Source organism: Delphinus delphis, chromosome 17 (genome assembly GCF_949987515.2).
Source record: "Delphinus delphis chromosome 17, mDelDel1.2, whole genome shotgun sequence".
Taxonomy (NCBI): Eukaryota; Metazoa; Chordata; class Mammalia; order Artiodactyla; family Delphinidae; genus Delphinus; species Delphinus delphis.
In genome coordinates, this window is record NC_082699.1 from 51,938,589 (window position 1) to 51,954,892 (window position 16,304).

Consider the following 16,304-nt stretch of genomic DNA (forward strand, 5'->3'; position numbering starts at 1 on the left):
AAGTCTTCCCGATCCTCTCAGATCTGGTTAGGTGCCCTTCTTTGTTCCCACGAAACCTAACCTCACCTCATTTACCACAGGTAGAACATAGGTGAACTCTAGTCACATGGGGCCACATATCTTCCATCTTCATGGGGTTTTTTTTCAGCTTTAGAAAAAATTTTTTTCTGCAGTTTAATAAGTTTCAAGACCAGGATTTTCTTTTTCCTTTGTGCTGAAAACATGTCACTTCCTAAAGGGAAGTAAGGGCAAGAAAAGAGTCAAGCAGGAGGCTCATGGTAGAGACTGTGCCAACTGCATGTTCTGGATTAATCCAGGCCAGCTTCTCCTCTGAGCAAGACCATCTGAAGCCAGGTCCATATGTGGACCCAATAGGGGTGGCAGAGGGACAGGGCCATAGGAGTCAAGCATGTCTGTGGGGCCGGTTGCTCCATGGTTTTTTTTTTTTAAATAGGCATCATGAAACTTGATATCTGTAGAAACACTTGATTCTGACTTTTTATGGTGAATGGGTACAATATATATGCAGGAAACTAGCCCTTAATTCATGGACATGCTTTTGCACAAACATATCCTAGAGCATAGCCCAAATGGAGAGAAACCTTCAGAGTTATTCACCTCAACCAGGCCAAGCTGGGACAAATTCTTCTTTATTTTTTTGCTTTTGTAGTTTACTAAAGTCAAGTCTTAAAGATTTGATGGTTTACAGTCACCTGCTAATGAATGTTATTATTCCCACATTACCTAGGAGAAATAGCTAGGAGATGTTAGAGACTGCTCAAGGTAAGGATAATAGTAAATGGAAAATCAAGATCGAGATCATAGATTTTTCTGTTTATCTCTCTGCTATTTCTACTCTACAACATTGCTTCCCACTTAAGAGAAATTCAGTAACTTGGAAGCAGAATATAGCTGCCTCAACAAGCACAGTCCACACACTTATCCTGTCTAGAGATTATCAGGAGGCCAAGTAGCCATTGTAGATGGTTGGATCCACCTTAATAGCATTCTTTTTCCTGATAGACTATACAGATTCTCTCTCCTGCTAAAGATCAGATACCTTGGCATCCTTGTTTTCTTCCTTATGTTAGGAAAACTAACTGTGGATAGTGAATTACAATGGGACAGGCCAAGTTGAGAGAGTCCAGGACTTGGAACTGTTTTCTCCCACTGTTTTTCCCACATGTCCCATTTACAGGCAGAGAAAAAACTCCAATTCAGCAGTTGGAATACGGAAGTCAGTGAGTGAATTATTATATAAAAGTAGCTAGACTAGTAGCCTGGGATGGTAGGGATGAGGTGGGAGGGGTGTAGCAGGGCAATTGTTTCAACTAGGGGAATATCATTGTGGTAATGGGTGTGAGAGCAAGTGATCTTCTGGAATCCTGGGTATGGGAGTGGGAAAAGAGTAGCAGGAAGCAAAGTCCCACCCGTGGAGTACAAGGTTGAGACATCCTGGCTCAAGAGAACAGTAGAGGACTTAACGATGCAGGAAAGGTTTTAGTCCCAAAGATTTCTGAGTGCATTAATAGGCTAGGAACTCAGATACTAAATATGTAGGAAGGCTACACTAGCAGAAAGAATAATGAGATCAAGTCAAAGAATGGTGAATGGAGATGCCTAAACTCGATTCCTAATGGAGTTTGCCTGAACTTGAGATTGGCCCGAGAAAATGTGGCTGTCTAAATGTGGTTGTGTGCAGTTCGGAGTCAGTATGTAAAGAGACAGAGGGGGGTTGCAGGATCTAAGGAATAACAAAGGCTCAATACTTGTTTATTGAATAGATAGCAGTACTATCTTGGAGCATCTGACTCAGGTGCTGATGCAGAGATGTGTAGCCAGATGAAAAAGGTGCTCTAAAGGATACTTGGTTCAAAACAATATTGCTTGCAGCACAAAAACAATAATGTAAAATGTCTATTAAGATGTGAAATATCAGGGGTAATGCTACGAATATATCATTCAATTAGGACTATGCATAAGGAATAAGTAAACGTTTTACTTGCATTTGCAAAAAAATGTTTGTTTTTATTGCCTTGGTGTTGAATAGAAGACTGTGAAGGGAGAAGAAACTCACCACATAACAGAACATTAAAATAATGAAAACAACCAAGTCCTTAGACACAGATTTTATTCTTTGGACTGTATGAATCCAAACTTCCCAGTTGAAAGCTCTTTTAAGGGGGAAGCTGGTTATACATTCTTTCAAAGAGCCCCATGTTCAGCACTGTGGTAACCTAAATGAGAGGGAAGTCCAAAAGGAAGGGGATGTCTGTATGTGTATGGCCGATTCATTTTGTTGTGCAGTGGAGGCTAACACAACATTGTAAAGCAGCCATACTCCAATAAAAATTTTTAAAAAGAGCCACATGCTCAGAAACAGATTCCATGTATTATTAATCAGATGGCAACACAGCTGTTTACCTAAGATTAACCTGATGGACATTATGTGCTTAATAGCTAAATCACCATGTAGGAGCCCTGGTGACTACAAAAACTTGAGTATCAGTGCACATGCTGGCAATGATTCCTAAAAGAATTTAAAAGCATTGTAGTCATGAATTAGGTCTGAAGGAACTGGTAATTATTTTCAGGAGTATAGTTTGAGTATTAGCCTTGCTGGGTCATCCCTATTCTACTCACTACCCCTTTTAAGGCTGTAGTCAAATTGAACCGTAGCTTTTGGACAAGGAGTAGATGTAGAGGAAGACTTTCTTTTGCCCGTCTAAGATGCTACATAAATTTGTGCTAATGGACCCCTGTCTGACCTTACACTATGGCTACTTCTATTCTTCATCATCTCAGTACTGAGAGATGGGAGATTAGACAACAGAAGGAAGAGAATAATACAGACTTTATAAGACATGTTGTGGTCACATCCCATCTCAGATTTAAGGGCATTAGGGTTTTAAAAATTCGGTGGCTTAAAACCAAAAACCAGCTAAAGAGAATCCTACCCAAACACTGCATTACATTTACCACATTTTGCAGCATTATCAATAATTCAGCCTAATTGGCACTTCTAGTGAAAATGAACTTAGGCCATTTCACAGCATTAACTCTGATGATTTTGTTCACATTTATTTTCTAATCCAATCTTGATTCATCTGTAATGGGCTTCTTAGGTCATCTATTTAAAACAGCCAGGTTCATTCTGCACTCCCACAGAAACAAATGGCTGTTTCTCAAATTGATAGTTGCAAGGAGAGGTCTAATTTCCCAATATGGATTGATTTTTTTTTTTTTTTTTTTTTGGTGCAGTAAAAAAGATCTGTGTGTTTTTCATAGCAGCCAGTGTCACAGTGGCTGGAAGCTAGTTGGTCTAGATTAAAAACAGGCTCATGTCCTGGAATGCTGAATACAAATTCTAACTATGTGACAAATCTACTTTTGTGAGTAGGCAAACAAAACTGACCAATCTGTCTGGGATGCAGAAAGAATAAATTAACATAAGATTGTTAAGCACTTTTTGTCAAGATAGAATATTATAGTAAAATGATATGTTTTCCTTTCATGATATCTGATGATGAAGATGGATTAAATGATTCAATTTGTTTCAGTTAGATCCATTAGTTGTTCATTCTGGAGGAGGATTTTCTCTTCCTTTCTCTTCTTTATTCTTTTTCTTCTCCAAGGTCAAAGATGCAGTCACACAACAGATTTTCTAAGGAAAACTGTCCTGCTGAGAAGGTAGTTTCAGGCAGCCAGGTTGTATAATCCATGCCCTGTGCCATGTGATCCATTGCAGCAGGTGATGAGACTCAGTGGGTAACTGAGCCAAGGTTAGCAGATCCATAGCATGGACAACAGCCTATGTGATATTGTCCCAAAACTCTGTTCCAAAAAAGATGAAGTGTTATTAGTTGAGCCAGTTAGATTACTTCTCTTAGACTCTGCACTGCCAAGTATGAAAAGAATAAACCAGAGGGTATCAGGAAGAGAAGTAGACAGAAAATAAGAGGTATGCAGAGGATAGCTGAGTCAGTTAAAAGGTGTAGGTCTGGACTGAATATCCATGGGCTTTTGCTGCTAGAGCTGCCTTAGATTCTGAATGACCTTTTGATTCCAACCTCCATGAGTTCTATTCTGATTTCTGCCCTTCCTGATATCTGGTTCTGTGGCTTCCCTTGGCTTCTGGGAAGATGGTCTGTATGAAAAGGGGCTTGCTTCCTTATTTATGTACAATAAAGCGCCTATTAAGTAAAATAATTTGAGTTAGTATCTGTCTTTATGACAATAGCAATAGTAAAAGCATAACTAGAGATTTTATGCAGAGAAGTTCTGAAATGTCTGTTTTAAATTGGAGTCAGTTTCTGTTCTAACAAGGAAAAAAAAAAAACGGTGCTCCTAGATTTTAAACCACAGTAGCATACATCTCAATATTAATAAATGTATAGACTCTCATTCTATGTTCTGAGTTCTTTTTTATTATTATTATTAGGGTATAGTTGCTTTATAATGTTGTGTTAGTTTCTGCTCTGCAGCGGAGTGAATCAGCTATATGTATACATATATCCCCTCTTTTTTGGATTTTCATCACATTTAGGTCACCACAGAGCACTGAGTGGAGTTCCCTGTGCTATACAGCAGGTTCCCGTTAGTTGCCTGTTTTATACATAGTAGTGTATATATGTCAATCCCAATCTCCCAATTCATCCCACACCCCCTTCCCTCCCTTGGTGTTCATACGTTTGTTCGCTGCATCTGTGTCTCTATTTCTGCTTATAAATAGGCTCATCTGTACCATTTTTCTAGATTCCACATATATGCGTTAACATACAATACTTGTTTTTCTCTTTCTGACTTACTTCAGTCTGTATGACAGTTTCTAGGCCCATCCACATCTCTACAACTGACCCAATTTCATTCCTCTCTATGGCTGAGGAATATTCCATTGTATATATGTGCCACATCTTCTTTACCCATTCATCTGTCGATGGACATTTCTTGAACTTTAGACTTACTCCCCTGCAAAAAATTACAAAGCTCAGGTATGGGTTGCAATCTTTTAAGCAGGGGAGTGTGTGTAGTCGTTTCCCTATTTGCCTTTCTCTTCCTCTCTTCTATATAACAGTGAACTACATTTCCTAGACTACTTTGTCAACCAGCTTCAGGTATACTGGAGGGCAAAAGGAAGTTGGAAGCCAAAGTCTTTTCCCTGTCTTTCCTGCTGTGGACGGGTCTCCGGTATCTCCTTACTCGCTCTGACTCCCACTGGACATCTCTACCCTCTTTAGTACAAAATTCTGGCAAGACAGGTAGGCCTTCTGTGTTTCCAGCTTTCACTGGGTGACCCTGGATTCTGGGCTGTAGGAAAACTACCTCTCCTCTGCTCTCCTACCCTAGGGGCCACAGAGGTTTCTTGCTTTATATCTCTTCCATTACCCATGTAACCAACATCCTGAACTAAGTCAGTTGTTTAAATGAGCCTCCATTTCCACATCTGTAAAAAAGGAGATAATATGACACACTTCAAAATGTCCTCAAGAGAATCGTGTACTGTTCTAGAATGGCTCAAGCAAAGCTAAAGAGGCTAAATGGGGCTGATTAAATTAAAAACAGAAAGATCCAGGCTTCTGAGGTAGAGTCTAATTTGTTAATATGCTGCAGTCAGTTCTTCAGCCCTATGGACAAATCTCAGGCTAATGATTACCTCCAATTAAAATCAGTGGATGATGGGCTTCCCTGGTGGCGCAGTGGTTGAGAGTCCGCCTGCCGATGCAGAGGACACAGGTTCGTGCCCCGGTCCGGGAAGATCCCACATGCCGCAGAGCGGCTGGGCCTGTGAGCCGTGGCTGCTGAGCCTGCGCGTCTGGAACCTGTGCTCCACAAGGGGAGAGGCCACAGCAGTGAGAGGCCCGCGTACCACAAAAAAATAAAAAAATTAAAAAAATAAAATCAGTGGATGTGATGAAATTGAGCCACTTTGCAGAGAGGAAGCATGGAAGTCAGAGTTAGCCCTCAACAGAGGTACCTAGGGTAACTAGATATATGACTTACTGTATTACCATATTAAAGTTTCTGAGAAGTTCAAAGTGAAAAAGAAACAAGGTTAATCAGATATTTCTACATGGCAGAAAACTTGGCTACCACAGCAGTTTTACATTTTAGAGATTTAGCCTCTGGAGAGAAATTTTGCCACCTTCTTATTGGGCTGCAAGTTCCACATTCCAGACAAGGGACTCTGTGGCTCACTTGCTGACCAGTAAGTTCTGTCTGGTGCTAGTGGTTGTGACTCAGGCTATACTAAGGAGGCAGTTCCTACAGAGCCACTTGGAAAGGAGTAGAGGGCTGAGCAGTTCCTACCTAGACAAAAGTGCTGGAATAGGAAATCCTATAGGTGTCCATTAAAAGTATACATAGGTAAACAAAAGAGTCCACAGGTATGAAGAATATGGACTTAGTCAGTGGAGTATAACAAATTGGAAAAGAAGGGGCTGGTGGTACAGAACAGAGAATTTTCAGTGAATGGCAGATGCACTGAAAGAGGATGAGTCCAAGACAACTGCAATGTTTGAAACCTGAGTGACGAAAGGAGTGCTTATGACATGCCTGGAACTGTTCTAAGTACTGCATACACATTAACTGATTTAATTCCCATAACAACCCATTGTAGTAAGGAAACAGAGGCACACAGAAGTTAAACAACTAGTCCAAGACCACATAGCTAGTAGGTGGCATGACAGGGGGCATCAGCAGGCGTGTCTTAGAGTAAGGAAGTGGCAGAGACAGTCAGATTTCACATATACTGAACCGTCTAGGGCCTGAGACAGGCTCTTATGATTGCTGCCGTAGAAGACAGAGCGAATATCTCATATCTCATTCACCTTGAGTGGGTTACATGTCCATTCCTGAATAGGTCACTGTAACCAGAACAAGAGGCTATACAGTTGGCTAATTGGGGTGGGGGCAATCCCACTTAAGCAACAGGACTGAGAAAGGAGGAGGAGGAAAAATTCCCACAAAGGAAAACTTTGGTTGCCATTGCTAGAAGATGGAGAAATGGAGATTGGTGGCAAAAATAACAACTGAATACCACAAAAAGGAAACAAAGCAGAGTATTTCACTCTTAGAAGGGGCATTAGAAGCTGCTGAATCAGGAGAAGAGGAAATAGGGGACTATAAGATGTACAAGAGAATAAATAAAAGCACTATTTGGGGTCTTCTTGAATTAGTTGGGGAGATTTCATCTGGAACTAGAGTTCTCCACTGCGATTGTTGGTACCAAGACAGAAAAACCTTGATTTGTCATTAAACTCTGGTCCCATTTTTGCCCTTATATTGTTGACTTGGAGGAAACACAAGTTGACTCTGGAGCTGAACCCCCTGTGCCATGCGTGTTGAAACATCATTTCCCTTGGCTGTCTCTTCACCAGTACTGTATTTAAGTATATTTATTTCACTTGCATGCTGCTTTTATCCTCACTTAGAGCATAAAATCAAGAAGTAGGATTTCCATAGATAACTTGACCTCATTTCTTTATATTTCAACTTTAAAAAAGCAACTCTTCTACCAGAGTGGCCTTATCAAGGTTAAATGAGGATGGTATGAGAAAAGACCACTGACTATCCAAATTTCTCCTGAGTTTTGCCCCTCATCTCTCCTCTCTGAGGTTGAGTGTGGTCAATCTCAATTCAGCCTCAACTCAGTCATTCTCTTGCATGTAGGGTGCTGAAACCAATATCTGAACCTTGAGAGGAAAGGAAATGTATAATATGTAAACACTAAGTTGCTATAGACCATCTTTCTCTCAAAAAATGTGTGGTTTTACAAAAGCAGCCTTTCATTCAATGTAACAAGTAAGCAAGGAAAAAATGTTACCTCTGGCCTTAATTAGAATGACCATTGATTACTAAGCAATTTTTAATGTCACTCTTTTTCGCTAATTAGAAATAAGAACTTCAACGATTATGGAAGTATCTCACTGCTATATTTAAACAGATTTCTAAATTATTGTTATAATAGGTAACTTATTGGGTAGGTAGTGCTTAAGTAGACAGAAACCACTTACTGACTAGCTGTTTCCATAATAATCTGGTTATGATAAAGAAAGTATCAAGTTATAGACTAGTAAATTTCAGATCCCTTAGATATTTTTAATGGTTTAATTCATTTCCCCTTCGTATACATAATTTATAAAAGTAGTATTCCTAGCTTTTGTTCATCTTTGAATTGTGCAACGTAGAGTCTGCCTCTCCACGTCTTTCCCCTCCCCCAGATTTCTGCATATTTACTTTTCCCTCTTTAAATTGAAAGAAACGACATGCCTAGTACCTCCTCTCTTCATACTAAGAAGCAGAACAACACTGTCATCTGCTTCATTTTATAGATACTAGTGATTTTCCTCTAGAGGGATAAGTGTTGATTAAATATTTTCCATGCTCCCTCCGCATTTCCTGGTTCTGCAGCTCTGGTTTGCCTGACCCAAAGCAAAAATATTGCTTGGTTAAGACACCATGCTCTATTTCAAGTAAGTTTGCCACCAACATTTGGTTATTGAAATATCATTTAAAAGACAAATTATCCATATTTGAGTATTACTCACATGACCAAAAACGAACCAGGACACCTTCTCAGTCAGTTCATGAATTTAATAAGTGGCTTTTCAAAGAACTCTTTATAATTGTACTGCTTTTAGAAATATAATCTGCAAGTTGATTTGTAGTTTTTGTGTAATAAATTTATCAAAGTATGTACAAATATGTAAATGTATGTTCATATTACCCACAGCATTTACATTTGTCAGCTAGAGAAACTATGATGCCTGTTAATTGCTGTATTGACAATAATCATTGGTAGGTCTTATTACAGAAGCTATTCTGTTTTCAAGACACATCATAGCAACACTAATAAATAACAATAGCAACAATAACACCAACTCCTTTTTTTTTTTAACATCTTTATTGGAGTATAATTCCTTTACAGTGGTGTGTTAGTTTCTGCTTTATAACAAAGTGAATCAGTTATACATATACATATGTTCCCATATGTCTTCCCTCTTGCATCTCTCTCCCTCCCACCCTCCCTATCCCACCCTTCGAGGTGGTCACAAGGCACCGAGCTGATGTCCCTGTAGCACCAGCTCTTTTCATTCTTCTTTCTTCATTCTGTTCCATGGCAATGATTTCCACCATTCTGTCTTCCAGGTCACTTGTCCGTTCTTCTGCCTCAGTTATTCTGCTGTTGATTCCCTCTAGTGTATTTTTCATTTCAGCTATTGTATTGTTCATCTCTGTTTGTTTGTTCTTTAATTCTTCTAGGTCTTTGTTAAACATTTCTCACATCTTCTCCATCTTTGCCTTCGTTCTTTTTCCGAGGTCCTGGATCATCTTCACTATCATTATTCTGAATTCTTTTTCTAGAAGGTTGCCTATATCCACTACATTTAGTCATTTTTCTGGGGTTTTATGTTGTTCCTTCATTTGGTACATAGTCCTCTGCCTTTTCATCTTGTCTATATTTCTGTGAATGTGGTTTTTGTTCCACAGGCTGCAGGATTGTAGTTCTTCTTGCTTTTGCTGTCTGCCATCTGGTGGATGAGGCTATCTAGGAGGCTTGTGAAAGATTCCTGATGGGAGAGACCGGTGGTGGGTAGATCTGGGTGTTGCTCTGGAGAGCAGAGCTCAGTAAAACTTTAATCCTCTTGTCTGCTGATGGGTGGGTCTGGGTTCCCTCCCTGTTGGTTGTTTGGCCTGAGGCGCCCCAGCACTGGAGGCTACAGGCTCTTTGCTGGGACTAATGGCAGACTCCTGGAGGGCTCATGCCAAGGAGTACTTCCCAGAACTTCTGCTGTCAGTGTCCTTGTCCCCACGGTAAGCCCCAGCCACCCCCGCCTCTGCAGGAGACCCTCCAACCCTAGCAGATAGGTCTGGTTCAGTCTCCTGTGGGGTCACTGCTCCTTCCCCTGGGTCCCGATGCACACACTACTTTGTGTGTGCCCTCCAAGAGTGGAGTCTCTGTTTCCCCCAGTCCGGTCGAAGTCCTGCAATCAAATCCCGCTAGCCTTCAAAGTCTGATTCTCTGGGAATTCCTCCTCCCATTGCCTGATCCCCAGGTTGGGAAGCCTGACATGGGGCTCAGAACCTTCACTCCAGGGGGTGGACTTCTGTGGTATAAGTGTTCTCCAGTTTGTGAGTCACCCACCCAACAGATATGGGATTTGATTTTATTGTGATTGCACCCCTCCTACCACCTCACTGTGGCTTCTCCTTTGTCTTTGGATGTGGGATATCTTTTTTGGTGAGTCCTGGTGTCTTCCTGTCAATGATTGTTCAGCAGTTAGTTGTGATTCTGGTGCTCTCGCAAGAGGGAGTGAGCACACGTCCTTCTACTCCGCCATCTTGAGCCAAATCCTAGCACCAACTCTATTGGTACTACTACTTACTACTCTTGGTAATTCTGTGTCTACTAGCTCTATGAGGTAAACCTGACAGCTATACTTGTTCCCATCTTAAATAAGGAACATGGAGCTGAGCATATTTCAAGGAGTAGTTCAAGGTCAAAGGAGATACCTAAAGCAGAAGCAGGGAAAGAAACCAGTTTTTATGACTTTCAAGAATACGTATCTTGGGGACTTCTCTGATGGAGCAGTGGTTAAGGCTCCGTGCTCCAAATGCAGGGGGCCTGGTTTCAATCCCTGGTCAGGGAACTAGATCCCACATGCATGCTGCAACTAAGGAGCCCTTGAGCTGCAACTAAAGGAGCCTGCCTGCCACAACTAAGGAGCCCACCTGACACAACTAAGACCCAGTGCAACCAAATAAATAAATATTAAAAAAAAAAGAATACCTATCTTGGTATTGGGTATTTTGTTACATTGATAGCATCTTATATATCAAGGAAGTTTACCTTTCATCAAAGTAAAATAAACACATTTATACAAAAATATCACATTAAAATTTTTTTACATCAATCCTGAGAATCCAAACTTCTTGGTCAATGTGACTGGCTTTCCCTATCCTCCCAAACTTTGTGATCCTACTTGGTGCTAAAGCACTGGAGAAATTTATATGGATGTCAATCAATATTCTGCATTGCAACATTAATCCAGTTTACATTGTCACTTCAGGTCTGGAGCTCTGCTTTTTTGTGCTATACTTGGGTGCAGGGAAGAATTTTTATGACCTTGGAATCTTGGTGTCTATGATCCTGGCTCCTTATACATACCATGCAACCATCCCCCTCTAAAGTCTTGCCACCTTCTGAGATTGCTGTCACAGAGTATATGTGGACATTGCTCAGAGGACTTATAGATCTCTTTTCCTTTTCCAGCTGTGTTCCAGCTTTTCAAAAGGCATCATCTCTCCTTTCTTCCTGGACTTGACTTCCTGAACCTCAAAACATCATTTCCTTTCTTTCTGTTTCTCACCTTGTCAAAGTCTCTGAGGCTGGAGTTACAAAATGTTGACGGTCTGCTTGAGAAGGAGTGGATATAGGGAGGACAAACACATGTTATCCTGCCAAACAAATTACCATAAAAGTTAATCATCATTGGTCCCTTTAGTAATTTGAAAATTTTACTGAGCCACAATGCTTTCACTTTCTATTCTGGACTGAAATGTAGAGAATATTTGGCTGGTGATATTTGCAATGGCCATGGGAAGGAGTAGAAGGAAATCATCTATCCTCCAATTCTTGGTAGTAAGTGGAAATAACCTGTGATCTGGGAATACTCTTATTTGGAGCAATCATGTATTAGTTTTATTTTTTTCTAACTTTAATAAGATTCAATGTAAGATTTTCAAAAGCAGAGGAAATATATCCACTTGTATGCTTTTTATATTGTCAGCTGATCATTAATATCCACAAATCAGATGGAAGTGCCAGTTACCTCCAAAATGAAAGACTGGAGCATTCTCCAGAAGAAGTGAGAAGGCCCGTGTCCCTTCCTCATGTCAATTTTTCCTGCACTCAAAAAAATGCTGACAATGAAATTACAAATAAACTATTCACTCTGAATTTGGATAAAGTATTTGATTTGTTATAAAAATTCCTTTCATTGCTCTATGACAAAATATACGGTACTTTCATTCCTGTTTAACTCCTCTATGAACAAATGGCCAATGGCTAAGGTCATTCTGGTGCTGTGTTCAACATTTACTTCAGAACACAGACTAAGTATTGGGTCAAGAAGCACCATCTGCTTACATAATGATTTACCCTGCAAAGTCTTTGGGAAAAAAGAGTGTCTTAGTTTAGTCTAATATCAGGCATCATGTAGCACAATATATGAAAACTTTAGATTATTAATAGCATTTTGTTTCTGAGTCTCCCATATGCTGTGTGGTTGTGGCTGAGTCTTAATGTAGCCTATGATATCACTTCCCCATTTGTAAGTCAAACGAATATCATAGTAATTTATTTTGATACTTTAAACTTAATTCCCTTCCTTTAATTGTGTCCTCAACAACCCACAAGACCTTTAATAAAACTGGTTCAATCTTTCAGAAACAGATTAAGGAGCCTTGAAAATAGTTATATCCAACAAAGTATAAGTGCAACTGTTCTACACTTTTGTGGAAGGTCTGAAGACAGAAATCTGTGAAAGATGGATGAATTCAGTGGTTTGTGAGATATTACCAGGAAACTTCTTTTGCATTCCATGTTCCCTCTAGAATTAAGACCCAGCAATTTGGAGAAAATTATATTTGAAAAGTAAATACTTTTAGATTAAAAATAAAGGAGGGGAAAATGAAAAGAAATAAGAAAATAATCATAATGTAATTGGCTTTGATCCTGTAATAACTATTTTAAACTTCAAAATCCATACAAGATCTGGATCAAAGTTCCAGAGAATGACCAATTAACAATAAAGAACACTGGAGAAATTAAGAAAATACCATACCTATGCTTAGTGATGATGTTTTTAAAGTGAGTGTAAAGTTGGAATAATAAGATAAAACTTTTCATTAATCCTGTCAAAGCTGTGTTTTTTGAAACAGGAAAGGATCCTGGGGCCTGATAAGGGTCCACAGGAGCCTTGGTTGAATATGGTCAAAATATATGACCTGAATTACTGGCAGAGACAGGTGATGACCTGTGCTCATTCTTGGAAGTAGTTTCTTTTATATTTGGCTAGGAGTTATCTAATTTAAAAGGCCCCTTCCAAAAATAAATAAATAAAAGCCCCCTCCAACTGGGCTCAGGTAGAGCCAAAGGCTAAATACTAGCTCAGAGTCACACAGTATCTTGGTTTTCTGGCTTTCATGAAAACAGGGTTTCTACTCAGCCACACTGCCCACTGAGCTGTATTACCTTGTTGCCAGGCTGAGAAGCTCCCCCTGGTTCAAGAGCAATCATCCTGTTTCTGTTTGTGGTTGGATGGAAGGTGTTCACAAGGCTAATGATCCCTGTTACCCAAAGAAAAGCAGGTGAAGCTGAGGTTAATACAACACTGAAGTGCTAAGAGGTTTTCACAACTCGGGAAACTCTCTTAGCTGAGCTGGTTCTCCTGAAATGTTGAGTCCTCTTTTCCGTGGCATGGTGCAGCTGATGTTGTCACTCTGTGGTCAGGAGCAGGAAAGCTGGTGGGGTGGAGAGAGATTAGTGGTCTGAAAATATGTAATTGGTATTCCATGGCAGCAGGGAGTTGACAGCCCTCAGGGACCGCAAACAGGAGAGGACGAACAACTCAACTGAATTAAAACAAACTGTGATTTTAAAAAAGAGAGAAACATATTCAAGTATTCAAGAATTTGACAAAATATAGATAAATTCCATATTGTTAAATGAGATAATATATGTAAGGAAGTTAGTATAGTGCCAGGATCATAGTGATTAATCAATTTAAAATCTGGCTGTTTTTATTATTATTATGTATGAGGGAGCAGATTAGTATACCTTAATCTTAGAAGCAGTATCATTTCATTGGAACTTCCCCCCATTTGCACTGGAGAATTCTGATCCTCGATTCATATCCTGTACCTGACATTGAGGGTGGAAAAACTCCACTCATGAATTGGATAGGGCAGGCACACTGCTACGGCAGTTACCATCCAACTGAGTGTGGTTAGTTTGTATAATTGAAGCCAAGCAAAGCTAAGGCAGTACTGGTACATGGATCCTTCTGTTAGACTAAATAAAGAACAATGAGACCATTTTTATGGGGGGGGGACGGAGAGGAGAAAAAAAGTGTTTTTAACTGTAGGGAGTGGCTTGAGTTTAGCAACCTCAGGCTGTGTCTAAATGTTACCAAATATTGAGATGAAGCTGCATAAAATTCTACTCAGTCATCCAAATATTTCCAGAAATCCAAGCTTTGATTTCATTGTAGATGAAATCAGGGGAAGATGAGATTTTTTTTTTTTTTCTGGCATTGTGAGACACGGTCTCAGTATTTTTCTGGTTGGCTGGTAGATCTATTTAAGACTATGTCATGGATTCATCCTGGACAAGCACAGCCACTTTCTGGGGTGTCCGTCCACTGCTAGGACCACTCTTTTATCTGTGGAGGACTGTTTGTTGTGCGCAAAGTTCACAGAGGGGTGGAACCCAGTTTGTTTTTGGTTCATTGGAATGAGCCAGTCGAGTTTATTGTCCTGGTAGTTTCAAGTCAAAGAATTAAAATGTACAAAGCAGTGGCATTAATTTTCCTCCCTGTACCTCAAATATATCTGAAAGAGATCAACCAACAAGGATCCTTCTGAAGTTTAAAAACTTTCAAATCTGTAAAAGTGTCATGTCCTTGAGCATGTGCTCAAAACAAGATGATAGAGAATGGGCAGGGTAGGGATAGGTTTAATACAACACTTCCCACAAAGCAGATGCTCGAAATATTGGCTATTGAATGAATGAATTGGAATATTTCAAATAGAAATGGTTTTGACATGAAGATCAAGATTTAATTAAATACAACTTTTCAACTTCACTTATCTTATGTAGCAGAAACATAAATGGAAAAGCATGACCTCAGTAGTCTGAAGGACATATATTCAAATCCTAAGAAAGTCATTCATACTCTTTGTTTCCTCAACTATAAGAGAAAATTTATAGCCTATAAGAATTTTATGAAGATCAAATCAGACAGTTATAAGGAGCTATACATAAATCATAGTAGGTGCACAATAAGTATAAGTTCTTTCTCCCCAGTTGTTGTTTTAACCCTCTCCGTAAGCCTGACTTTAGTTCCAGGCATAGATGCTTAGCATGTGAAGGAATAAAAGGAAAATTCTGAGACAGATCTTTTGGAGAAAGTCAATTCTAGTGATCCACTCCATATTTATTTTCTATGATCATGTCACTAGGTGGAATAGACAGCAATGAGCAGTGCATTCAGAGGAGTATTGGCAATAATTGACCAATTTATGGTGATGAGTATACTTTATATTGATTTTAACAAGTTTTTCAAAACTCATGGGGTATCTACATAGTGCTATAAGATCTACTATTGAAGTCGCTAATTTTTGAAAAAAGAAATCACACAGCAGGATCCTCCTTACTCCATGAAAGGAATGCCAGAGAGCTAATGCTATGGCTAATCCAAGAAATTCTAGTATTTGGAGAATTAACTAGTCTATCTAAAAGTCCTATAAAGCCGTCTCTATTATTCTCAAACACAGATCAAATAAGACTCTCTGTTGTACCAAGGACCTACCTGGTAGAGTCAGTATACACTTGGAGTACTCAGTATCTACTGGAAATTCTAGTTCCTGCTTTTTTTTAATCACATGACCTCAGAAAATTGAGCCTCAAGTGGTAAGCTGCTGAATAATATTGTATATTGGAAGAGCCTTGACACTGTGAAATGGGGGGCTCATTTTGAGCACAGGCTCTAAGTAGGAAGCAAATCTTCAGAACAGCTGGAACTGAATGTAGTCATCCTTCACTATGGGCAGGAGAACATAGCCAGAGAGCAGTCAGCTTAGTGAGACAGCCAAGCAACAGGAACAGGCATTTTATAGAAAACATTAGAGGGAACCAAAACACAAAAGCAACTAAGTGATAAAGATTCTACTTCAAACACACTTCACGTAACTTCTCAGAGTGACACAATCCCAGGGTAGATTGTATGGGACAAAAAGAAAATTTGGGAGACACAGAAAATCAGCAAACCTAGAAGAAGAAGAATCCAGTTGAGATCAGAATAGACATTATTGTCTTGGCCACTCTTCTGGTCATTCCTTAAGTGAGGAATAGCCAAACACTGATATCAGAACCCTACTGGATGGTATTTGGCTTATTATTAATACCTTGGTTTAAGTTCAGGTGTGGCAAACTGTATAGTTCCCATGTCAATGAATAAGTTCAAACATATTCAGATTTTCGTATTGTTTTCACAAAGTCCCAAGTTAAAGACTTTATTAAA

The 16,304-nt window shown here is 39.6% G+C and overlaps 1 long non-coding RNA gene across 1 annotated transcript in view; it reads left to right on the plus strand.

Annotated features, from left to right (window-relative positions):
• LOC138414315 (uncharacterized) overlaps positions 1-16,304 on the plus strand; it is a 311,603-nt gene that overhangs the window by 164,354 nt on the left and 130,945 nt on the right. The gene's annotated exons all lie outside the window — the stretch shown is intronic.